Consider the following 12,679-nt stretch of genomic DNA (forward strand, 5'->3'; position numbering starts at 1 on the left):
CAGCAGGAAGTGTGTTCTCGTATATTAGTATTCTATTGCAGAGACCATGTATTGGTGAGAAAATACGTGCAAAGACAGATTTGTGTTTTACTGTCAAACCCGCTGTTCCTGTATTGGGACTTCTAGCTTCAAGAATTGAACAGTACAGTCAACAAAGCATTTCTTACATGTTAGGGGGTAGATCAGTCCTTTTTGAGCTGTACTGAGGATAGAAGCACTTCCTTTCTTCTAATTCAGATAAATGACACAGCATGAAACCGGGTAATAGAAGGGTCATGTTACTGAAACTGTTGCTATGAGAAGTACGCCTGCCAGTATTTGCAGCCAGGCGTCTTGTGGCTAGCAACTCGTTTTCTCAAGATTAGTTTTATTAGGTCCACTGCTACTTTTGTGCCAGTAGCATTACAGCATCTGCTTACTTAGTTGAAATTATTTTCCTTATGACTTATCACAGCTGTTAATTTCAACGTTCTCAGTTCCTGAGTTGTGGAAAATACTTAAGCAAGTTGTTCAAGGACAGTTGTCGGCATTGTTAATCCATACAGGGATTACAATAGATAGACTAATGCCCTGACCAGAGAACAAGATATAACCCTGCCTTAATTGTCTTAAGCGTAAGATCGTTCTTTCAAATGTGAACAATTATGTTTGTAATAAGCGTAGGAGAAGAATTCACAAAATCATTTTGTTTATCAGCTTATGTCAGTCCAATATTTGCAAGTATGCCAAACACATAATTTTCAAAGATGAGATGCACCCATGGTAGAGTCATCTACAGGAACTCAGGATCTTGCAGGCTTAATCTCATTTAAAATCTCTATATCTTTGCAGTGGAGATTTAATATAATTAAAAACACAACAAGTTCATTTATTCCTGGAATTCATCATGAAAAAACAGTAACAGACACCGGATATATCTTTTCATTATAGTAACATTGGTTGTGACCTGGATGATGCCTACGATGAAATTACAGAACAGAAAGCAACATCTCTTCTGTTACGGCCCTTGGACAAATGTGCAAACTCTCATTTAGGTCAATGGGAAGGAACCATACACATATCTGGTCCATAGAGGGTTTTTTTTTCTGGGAGAAAATTAGAAATACAAAACCATAAAGGAAGAAAATATGGCTCTTGTTTAAACTTTTGTGATTCCTTTGTTATAGAGCAAGACCTTCTACCGCTTATTTTTGGACTGCAGTGCCTTTCATTCTGGAGCTGTAGAAACAGTAATCGGTGGCCCTGGTTTTGGAGATGTTTGAGGATCGTTTCATCTGGAAAAGCATCTTTTCTCTGCAGTAGAGAGTGCAAAGAATGGAGCTGTGTAATTAAATAGATAATTACTACCCAGCAGCAAGAAGACCAGGCAGACTTTCATTTAAATGTCTTTTTGGGAAAAGTATTCTATTTTTACAGTCTGTGAATCACTTGAAATGCAGAGGCTAGAAGAGGCAGCATGTTATTATATGGTAGCTGATAAGAACCAATTCAAGGTACATTTTCACAGCAGTCATATAGTTATAGGAAGTAAATAATTGGTGATCTCCTACTGACATATCTTGGTATGCACATAGGATAGTTGCATATGTGTTTACAAGCCTCATTTGGGCTTGTAAGGGTACTTCCCTTTGGTGCTAAGTAATATAATCTAAAGATAACCCGGACAGAGCCTAAAACAGATTGGGTTTCTGTCTCTGACACAGTTTTCTTTATGAAGTTCATCATCAACAACTTTTCTTGGCTTTTTTTTTTTTTTTAACCTCTAAGGTCCCCCGTGTCGTGGCTGGGTGGACGCGGCCCCTTGCCCACAGCCGGTGGCTGCCTGACTTGCTGGTGAGCCACAACCTGACAGCGCCACCCTGACAGCGCGCCGGAAGCTAAATTAGCAGCATGTATGTTACCTCAAACACAGAAGTCGAGCAGGCCCGTGTTTCCTTGTGGGGAGCTATGCCATCATGAGCCTGGGAAGGCTTTGGGGCGAGCGGAGGGGAAAGGTGGCTGGGTTTGGGAGTTCAGAGTCTGTTACTCTGGCTTTGCCATGCTGGAATGGGGCTGTGTTGCCAGGCAGGTTGACTGAAAGGCGATAAAATATTTCCTCTTCTCTAAAGTCTTCCCAGAGCACTGATGGCTTCATCTTGGGAAGCCTCTCGTGCGTCACTCCCTTCTCACTGCTTCCTCTCTTCACGGTCCACTGTCTCCTAGCTCAAACCAGGCTTGACTAAACAGGTTACTGACAGACGCATGAAAAATAAAAAAAACATGTAAAAATTGGGTTGCATCAGTCTGGAAAGCAGCTGCGTCCCAGCCGCACGCTGAGGGGTGTCTCTGGTTTGGTCAGGTGGACGCATGGCTGCATTTTGCTGTCATGTGGCTTAGCAGGCTGGGCCGCTGGCAGTTATGCTTTTGACAGACACACATCCAGGCTGATGAAGCAGAGTTTTGTGTCTTCACAGGCTGCTGCAAGTGGGCAGGGAGCATAAGCTTCCCCTGGCCACTTTGTCAGAGTCTGTCTGCTTGGGCGCAGATACTGCAGGTTTGGGCTTCCCTCCGTCACCCCAGCAGTTTTTTCTCAAGAATTGCTGGGCGATGAATCAGCTTCTTTCTTTCCGGGGTCCTACTTTAGTATTCTCCTCTCATCACCCAACACTGAGGTTTCCTTAATGTTTCACCCTACTTTGTTCCTGCACAGCATTTTCTCTTGTACCCCTGCTTTGTTCTGGGAGGCTGTTTTTTTACCGTGGTGCTTGTCCAGCTCCGTCCCAAGCAGTGAAGTCTCTTCCACAGTATTTTCTCTTTTCAGGTATCTGACAAGCTCTCATGCATTCATTCTTCTCTCCTTTCCATGATTTCTTATTTTTTCTTCTTTTATTACTGTTCATATCTTCTCCTGTTTCATGCTGTGGTGTCTTGGGGGGTTCCTCCATCAGAAACTACCGCAGTACCTGGGCAATAGTTCAATTCGAGGAGTGTAGCTTTACCCTCAGATGCAAGAAAACTTCTGCACAATTTTCTAAAATTAAGAGGTGAAACCCAGTTTGAAGCCAGCTGCGTCTCTGCTGCTGGAAGAGTTTGTTTTATGACTCTTGCACTAAGAAGTAGTTCAGCGTGTTATACTTAGCGGTCATCTTTTCCATGTGGAAGGCTGGGTGATTAGGAAGATGGCCTGAGCAGAGTGTGATGTGAACCATCTGAAGGGGAAGAGGATCTGGAGCTGCTTGTGGGGGTGTATGAAGTAGGATCCGGCTGTGCTGGGTGGGCTCGTGGTGCATGGGGCCGTGCGGCTGCATGCTCCTGGCTGCTGGAAGGGAAGGTAAAGAGGCCGTTGGGAGTTGCAGAGGAGGAAGCTGAGGAGGAAGCGGGAGGTTGGCCAGGACTTTCTTCGGAGAGGGGAGAGAACACAGAAGGAGAAGCAAGCTGCTGTGGAGGGGCATGAGGCTGCTAGAGCTCTTTGATGCTCAGAGCATGACGTGAAAGGTTTTGATTGTTGCAGAGTAGTTTAGAATATTTGGTTGTAGGCAACAGCACACTGTAAAAAAAGCATTATTTTGCCTGAGAAAGAGCCAAGCTGGCAAGCAAGGAAGAAAGCACCTTGTGAGCTCACGTTGCTGCCTGCAGGCGACGGAAGCTGTTGCTCAGCCAGGGAGCCCAGGCAGTAGGAGAGCAGAGCGAGAGTGGTTTTGCCCTCGAAGGCAAGGAAGCTTCTTGTTTGTCTTTCTAAAATGCAGAGCATGCATTTTTCAAAAAGTATATTTCCTCTTGGATTCAGCTCAGAGTTTTTCTTTTCTGATGCCAGAATTCTGAATTCTTGGGGTAGGAAGAAAGAGAAAAGCAGGGGGGTGGGGGAGGGGGATTTATAATGGAAATCCTGACAGTCTGAACTGCTTTTGCTGTCTGCGGTACAGTGCTTCCTGTAACCTATATGGCCAAATGCCAGCACGACATCTAATACACACTTGGCTGCTGGAAGTTCAAGCAAAGGGGACTGCCGTGTTGGAATATGCCAGGGAAGGAAAATTGAGTTCAAGTGCTAAATTGCTGTTGAGCCTGAGGGAGAGTATTATTAACTTCAAAGAAATAAAGTGAAGATTACAGTTTTTTGTTAGATTTGGTGGTCGGCTCATCTCCTGCGCTACCAAGGCTGGGCCTGTGGGAACCACAAGACACCCAGGAGATTGTAAATCGAATAGAAAAATAAACAAAAAATACAGGTTTTCAGTGATCAAGTTTGGCAGCTGGTTCTCTCAGCAAGCGTGAATCTCTTCCAACAAACAGTGCTCAGTGTGAGACTCTCACTGTACGCATGGAGAAATGTTTTACTATGGCACATGTACATACCGGCGTCCTTTACTGCTACAGGTGTAGGTGAGATGCCGAGAACTTGCTTACACCCCTGCCCTGGCGATGTCGGGTAAGAGAGTGCTGGCTGTCTCCCAAGAGGCCGTGGGCTCCCTTTTCCTTGGATTTTTGCTTCCAGGCCTCAGAGCCAAGACTGATGCTGCTGTTTGTATACAGGATGCAAACACTAGGAGAATATTTAAACTCAACAAATGCTGTGTTTTCACTCAAACGCAAGAAAACAGATGAAAGTGGCTTTTTCAAGACAAGGGGCTAATTTGTGCTTAGCTCCTGTCTTCAGTGTGCCTGGTGTGGTGATGAAGGAAATCAGTGGTTTTGAGTTTTGCTTCCTTCCCCAATGCAGACGACCTGCACTCTGCTGCTGTACGACCCATGAAGCCACCCAAAATTCTCCCCTTCCTGCATCCCTCTTCCCCTTTTCCTTCTTGCTGAGCCTTAGTTCCTCTGCAGTTCCTTTCCCCCGAACCCCTGAGGTCTTATTTGTGCTGCACGATCAGTATTGAGGAAATGTAATGCCATGAAAAAGGTGGCCTGCAGCCCTTTTACCTCTTTGCTTGAGCTAGGGCAGGTTGTTACTTCAGCCTCTCTTATAGAGCTGTGGTCAGGAGGTGGTGATTTTCGTTCCATTTCTGCTGATTCAGCATAAGTGATGGGTGGTTTGGAGGGTATGGCACTCGCTGGCCAAACAGCAGGGGAAAAGGTCATGGTGAGTGGTGTGAAACATACTGGGTCTTCTCCTCTGCTTCTTTCTGGGACGGAATAATTGACACGAGCTGATACTTCCTTCCCTGACTCCATAACATGCCAAATTTATCATCCACAATTGAGTTTCTCATTTAGCAGCTTCAAGCCTTTTATTGAGCCATACTAGATTAAAAACACTCAATGCTTCACTGGCTTTTAAGGAAGGATGTGAGAGGTGACCAGCCCTCGCAACTGTGCCTGAGCCGTGGCCCTATGAGTGGAGAGGTCTTCGATTACCTCTGCATTGGTGAAGACTTGTAAATATTTGGCTATTCCCCTGTAAGGTGCTTTATCTTGACTTAATTGCAGGGTTAGCATCTGCCGCACAGGAGCCCCCGTAGTGCAGTGACATGACTGCACATGGCTGACGGCCAGCGAAGAGGCAGCGGTGTCATTTCAGGGCTTGGGACTGATCTTACTTTGAGTCTCTGCATTTCTTTCCCTCCTGACTAATGGGGACCCTCACCACATGTATAAAAATTATTAAAAGCTAACTGCACGTTTGCCCTCCTCTTTCCTAAAAACAGGAGTCTGCAGGCTCACACTTTGTTACAGAGAAGCAGTTAGATCACACCAATATCAAAAAAACCCAAATGCTGAATCCCCCTTGTGATGTCATTCTGCCAAAGCAACCCATGTCAAGGTGATAAACTGACTTATTTTTGGCTTTTTCTGTGGGTAGCAAAATATACTTAATAATTGTGTCTCCCACCAGTAGCCCCCACTGTAGTCCTGTCCCTGTTTCCACACCCCCACATCAGTAATGCCATCAGAAGTTGATGTATGTTTGCACAGGTTTGGTTATGAATGAGCATCTTTGATTTGGTTAATCAATGGGAAAAGACGCATGAGCAAATGGTATAGTTAATTTACTGTTGAAAAGAGGAGGGATGCTGTCCTTTTCCTCAGCTTGGGGAAGGCAGTGGTTAAGGAACTGCTTACCCTTATATGACCCTGAGAGAATTTTAAAGGGAAAAAAAATATCTGTGCAGGTTTTGAGTCATCACCTGGTTATAAACAATTCATTCTCCTGCCTCATCTTAGGGTATCGCAGGTACACCGAAATCTGTATATGGCTGCAGTCCTCCCCAGTGACTGCAGGTATGGAGGTGTGGGGTGCTTTGGTGCGTTGCCCACCGGCAACCCTCCCCACCCTCTACAGCCACGCTTCCAACTTATCCCAGATCCCCTGTGCTTGTGCAAACCTGCATGGAGTGTGATGTCCAGTTAGGCTTTTTTTTAAGCACTGATCTTCTTAATGTTGTGAATTTTTCTCTTGTTTGTTGTGCTGCATTTCCAAGGGGGCCAGATGCCATCTCCAAGCCTCTAGGGCTTGCAGAGTCTCCCCTTTCTTTTTGGGCAAAGACCTTCTTGCCTGTGGTCAGCTGCTTGCGTTTGGTGGGTCTGGCAGTCATCCAGGGGGATGGAGAGCAGCTGCAGAGGCAGGTCTGAGGCCCTGTGGTGCTCCCTTCAGCATCTCAGCACTACCCTCACCCTTGTCCTATATCCAGTGTGGAGCGCTAAGGCCACCATGTCAGCTGGCCTGAGGCCACCTCGTTAGCTCTCATCTGACTAAAACAGGATTACTGAATCATTTCAAAGGGCTGAAGGTGTCTGTTATACAGCTGCTGAGTAGGAGGGCAGTGCTTTGGTTGTCTGTCAGTGGCTGAAGCCGTCAAAAGCATGTAAAAGGCGACCTGGTGGTATTCCTCCCGGGTAGGGGTTTGTCAGGGATAGTCTGCATATTGGAAAGCCTCCTTGGGTGAAGCTAGCGTAGTGCTTTGGTACAAGTATTTTATATATGAAATTGTTCAGGTATTCAGGTAGCTTATTGACACACTTGGAAATATGAGCAATAAATGCAGGGTTCTTTTGCCTGGCTGGTGCAGTCCCCTTGGGCTGAATGTTATTCTCCTGTGGTTGTGCAGAAGATGAGCAGGATCAGGATCACTGCCACTGAGGAAGCGACCCACCTGCGCTGCCTGCCTGGTGTTGTGCAAGGCTAATCCCTCCCCGCCTTCGCCCTTTTCCCCTTTCTCTCTTAGAATGCGGTTGTGCTGCTCCGTGGGAGCCTGTTGCAGTGCCACCTCATTGATCACAGCTGCTTAATTTCCTGTTTCTTCAGCAGCATTTAAAAGCTTTTTTGCTATTTTGCTAGGAAATGAGAAGATAGTTTCAGGCTTTGCAATGGAAATTGGCTTTGTTAGTTTATGCTGTTGTTTAATATGGCACAACAGCAGCTGCACAGGAGACTGTCAAAACTAAATAGAATGCCTTCACTTAGCTAAACAAGCATCTGCCTAACCCCTGTCTCGAGGGTTGCTTCCAAGGATGGAATGAAAAAGCTTTTACTCAGATCTGACCCCAGCACATAATGTGATATACAAATGCCCGTAACGGTAGACTGGCTGTTGCTTTTCCACGATCTTAGCCTGGCAGCTAACCACGCATAAAAAACCAGGAGGAGCAATAGCTTGCTTCAGTTCCAGGCTTGGTGCACAAATACAAAAAGGGTTCTCCTATAGAAAAAGCGTTACTGATCTGTCTTCAGAAATGTCGTTGCACAGCGGTGCAGTCTGCTATATTTGCATTGATACATCACAGCGTGTTGTAATGTTTTGCTTTGGCATTTTAGGAGAAAGTAGCTGCTTTTACATCATTTGAATATAAAACAGCTGATGCTTAATAGGTTGTCTGTGTTGTAATCAGGAAATATATTTTAGTCTAATAATCCCAATAAAATCTAAATCTCATCTAAATTCTGTATTTCTTAAAGCTTTTTTTTGAAAGCAGGTAATTAGAGACTGATAATAAAATGTTACATGGCCACATTGCCTTCAGTGAAAGATAGGAAAATACTCCCTGCTGATGGACTTACAGTAAAGAGTTTTAGATGACGTCTCTGCATAAAAGAGTCATCTAAATAGTTTTCTGTTCTCATTCCTAGGCATCTGGCAGCATTGTGTAGCATTCTTTCAGAATTTTCACTTCTATTTTAAGCCTAAGAGGAAAGGTAACTGCAACAACTAACAAAAAGGAAAATGTAATGACAAAAAATTATCACGCTGATTTAAAGAACTGGGATAGAGCTAATTAGGAAGTAGGAACAAGAACATGTGTACAGCAGAAGCTGCACTCCCAGCAGTGCAGCTGTGCTCAGAGAGGGGAGTTAAGTTTATAACAGAGCAAGCCTGAGCTCTTCGAGCCTGTAGAGCACAGGGGAAAACAGCTTGTAATGTTTTCCAAATGAATTTGTTCCTCCCAGCAGGGGGAACAAACAGCAATAATTCCACAGGTAGATTGGCCGTGAATTAAAACTCTCATTTACTGTACGTCAGCACAAAGAACTGAAAGGATTCGTTGCAGAAAATTTATCTTCAGACAGAGCACTCAATTTTTGTTCTTTCTCTTAAAGATGTGCTTCTCTTCAAAGACACTAGGACAAGAGCAAAAACTGATTTATTAAGAAAAACAAATCTCTGTCATTAATACTTACTGTCCTCCTGCCAGATACGTCTCAAGGCAAACTGTCGACAGGAGATAATTGCTTTTTTATCACATTATGCTGACATGAAATTACACAACACAAAACTGACCTTTGTACTTCCATGGCTAACAAAAGCTTAAGTGCTTTAATCTTAATTTACAGCATTAAATGGCTTAGAAAGCTGCACGATACAGATTAAATACTGAGTATTTGAATGAGTTGAGTGTAAGAATAACTGAATAAAATTCAACAAAACTGAGAATTATAATAGTTAATCAATCCAGCGAGCAACTTTTATACACAAATCTGTAGGTTCTACTAGGAGCTGGTCTTGTGTTCCTGTGCACTGTGAGTATAAATGAATGGCAGGGATAAGGCGCTTGGCTCCCCTTTCCAGCCTCTTGTAAGCTGCAGGCCGCACTCGCAGCGTTTCATTCACTGGCAAGATACTTCACTCCTGGCTCCGCACAGCCCATCCAGCGCCCTCCTCCTCCTTCCCCCTGGGGACTCTTTAGAAAACAAAACCATGCGCCCCTATGCTGCTTTGTGCTGTCCACAAGCAATGGGAAACCCACTTCTCTTTCCTCAAATTTTTTCTTAAGACTGTCTTGTTGCAGAGACAAGAAAAACATGTAAAAGAAAAACTTGGTAACTAGCAGGCCATGGATTCGATGAAGCTGTTGCCAGCATGCTGCTCAAGGTTATCATCTCACTTGTGCCTTGCGTTCCATCTCTGTGTGTCTTGTCTGAAAGGCACGTTATCAGCTATTGGAGGCAGAAACTGTGAGCAGAGCTGCCAGGCTCTGTGGTGATGCAAATAAATAACCAAAATGAGAGAGCTGCAGGCAGGCGAGCCCCAGGGACTGAGCAGCAGCTACAGAAAGGCGGGAATGTAGGCAGTTAAGCTTAAATTTCTGTCTAAGAAGCAAAGAGATGTAAGGGACCTGGCCAGGCTCTGCCCTGTAGATGCTGGTATGGGAAATCAGTGCTGAGAATTTACCCATGGTTTTTCCCCTTGTGGATCGTCTGACCACAGACTGGCCTGTAAGTGGTTTTTGCTCCACTGCAGCTGTTTGCACATGTGTTAGATGTAGATCAAGGCTATGCTTTTAGCTGTAGAAACAGCCCTCTGGCTTTTTCGTGTTGCATGAAATGGTTGTGCAGTGCTCCTTAGGTCAAAGGTGGAGGAGCACAGAGAATTTGGAGCTATTCATATTGCATTTAACTGTTTTGCCTGTTTAAAAGCAGACCATGACTTTTCAGGCAGCACCACAACCTCTCCTGCCCTTGCTACCCTGTGGTATCTTACCTCGTTCTTTCCACATGGGCATTTTCTCCTTCCCTTCCCTCTGCATCCCTGTTCCTAGGAGCAGAGAGGTGTTTGTTTTTCAGGAGTCTCTGGAAGCTGCTGCTCTGGTTACAGGTAGTCAGACAGTTAAGTGCTGTGGATTGCTGGCTTCTGCTTTAGCCCATGGTTTGCTGTGTTGGTGGGTGATAAAACATCTTCTGTCTATTTTGTTTAAGCTGCAGGACTCCTTGAGGTAAGCTTTGTAGCCTGTGACTGTCTCTTTTGTAGTTACTTGGAAGCAGGAGGCAAAGCTCCTCTTGATCTTTTTACTTGAGCACCCCTTTTTGGGCAGGTAGGGAGAGTCAGGAAGGGATCTCTGCACCCTGCACAGCTCAGCCATTGCTCCAGGTGTTGGAGCTTTGAACTGAATACGTGATGAGGAAGTCTGTGCCTCTCCACAAAATCCAAGGAGTGCAGTTTTTGTTGTGGGTATGTTGAATTGGCTTAAATGAATCATCTTTAGGATTCACTTTTCCTAGCAAGTACAAACCAGGTATTAATGAAAAATTATGATAAATATTAGTGATAGTTAGAAGGGTGCATGTCCTGAGGAGCTTTCTGTCTGCCCTGAAATGGAGTAGTAGAAGGTAGGTTTGGTAGTGAAAACATTACTTTTTCTTGTATTGTGCAAGGCCAGTATAGGTTTCACAAAGTTAACTAGCTGAAGGAAAAATAAGGTGAGACTCTGACCATATTCAAGTCATGGTTAAGACCTTTCTCCATATCTTGTTTTTATCTGTGAGAAAACAGCTGTAGTTCATCAAATTATGGGCTGTAGTCACTATTTCTCCAGGAATTTTCTGTACTTTTTAAAAAAAAAAAAAGTTTTAATTCAGTAAGGTCCTGATGACTACATTTGACAGCAGCGCTGCAGCCTTTTGGGGGCCTGAGTTTTAGGTGATGGCTTTTCAGCTTGGGGCATACGTACCAGGAACCAGTAGCTTTCAGGAGTTGTTCAGCACTCTGTTTTTTGGTAAAAAAGAAATGGATGTAGCTTCTTAGTCCTGCTTGTAAGGCAGCCATAAGCCAGATTTGCTGTTGAACAAGGGCTGTCTAGGTTTGTGAGTGATGGGGTGGTAAACTTTAAAAATGTCCTTGTCGGCAGCAGCTACATTGGCATTTCAGACCCGGCCTCTTAATTCGGTGATGGTGATTTTTAACTACCAAAGGGCTTGTGATCATTAGAGAAAATGGCAACCAGCCCATACCAATGTACAGTGAAAAAAAAACCAAACGTAGTGTGGTCATGCTGGTTATGCAGAACAGGAAACTAGTGATGAGTAGAGGAGAAGGAACTGCTGGTGTTTAGTCTGAAACGGCTGCAGGGCTCAGCAGGATGAAAGCACAGCTTATCCAGGTCTGCCCAAGATAAAGCAATACTTTATACTTAATGTACTTTGGCCAATCAGCCAGGAAACACTGCATAAAATTTGTCATTGGTTCTTAAATGTAAGCAGTGGTGAAATCCCTTCACAGAGAACGGATATCACTCGCTAATGGATTTTGCTGCCCCAAAGAATAATGACATTTAGTTCATTCATGCCCGTGGTGTTGTGTCATCATTAGAAAAACGCTGGAGGAAGGACTTTCTTTTGTGAAATGTCTGGCATTCATAGACATTAATTTTAGACGGTTGGATGATGGTTTTTGCATTTTGTGTATGTTAACTGCTTACTAGCTAGGACCCAGCTTTTCTTTCTCAGTGAGGAAGCTTTCTTGCATCTGGCTGAATTTCTTTAAACAAACAATTAAGGAAACTTAACATACTGCAGAACAGGCGAGTCTAACTGAATTGAAGAAGATGCAAACAAGTCTTTACAGCTGTTCTTGGTAATCTCTTAATACAGGGAAGAAAAGATGACTGTTTTTTATTGTATTACTTGGTAGAAATTTTGGGATTAGATGAAATCTAATGGATGAACCAGCACCGAACATAAAAAGTGCAACTTCCAGCCCACTTCTAGAAGGTGACAGCACCTTTACCAGGTGTATTTGTCAAGGTGCCAGGTTGAATAAAGGGCTTTCAGTGCAGGACAAATAAATAATATTTATGGGATCCGGAAGGCTGTATTAATTTTCTGGATAAACTGGTTGTGTTTAAACAAAAACTGTTTTTTATAATTCTTCCTGTCCTTCTGAGTAAAATTTTAAAGAAAACAAAGTAGATTTTGATCCCTATGACCTGTCCTGATGTTTAGCTGCTTCTTACCTGCCTTGTAGGAGGGACATCTGTGATTTTTTTTATCAGGGCCCATAAGAGAGCATTGTAGCTACCAGCATATTAGGCATTTTGATTAAATCTCTCATCTATGGGCACATCATGTGTGCAGGGACTCTAATGTGACTTTTTATTTTCTTAATGAAGCCCTTCACTGCTTAGATAAAGACTGGTCCTCATAGGAGAGAAAACCATGGATATGAGAGATGATCCAACAGGCAAAACATCTAGTCTGAGCTTTTTACTTCCCGCCTGAGGCACAGCAGGGTGTTTGGGCAGTTTAGCAAGGTGGGGGAGTTGAGGCTTTTGCTCCTGCATCACTAAAACGTGCTTTCCTTCTGCAGCAGTCAATCAGCTGTTTAGAGGATCCCAGCGGTACCTGTGCACTGGCTGTGGGTACTTCGATCTGTTTGTTTGGGGCGGACTAGAGAATCCCTTCATTACGAAAGCACCTTACTGAACTGGCAGTATTATTTTTCTACTACGTCGTAATGTGACCAAATAAGCAGATGTGGTGTCAAATTAC

General features: G+C 44.0%; 1 protein-coding gene across 1 annotated transcript in view; it reads left to right on the forward strand.

The window, feature by feature from the left end:
• LHFPL2 (lipoma HMGIC fusion partner-like 2) overlaps window positions 1-12,679 on the forward strand; it is a 16,078-nt gene that overhangs the window by 2,315 nt on the left and 1,084 nt on the right. The window lies entirely within an intron of this gene.

Source organism: Charadrius vociferus, unplaced genomic scaffold (assembly GCF_000708025.1).
Source record: "Charadrius vociferus isolate BGI_N301 unplaced genomic scaffold, ASM70802v2 scaffold183, whole genome shotgun sequence".
NCBI classification, from domain to species: Eukaryota; Metazoa; Chordata; class Aves; order Charadriiformes; family Charadriidae; genus Charadrius; species Charadrius vociferus.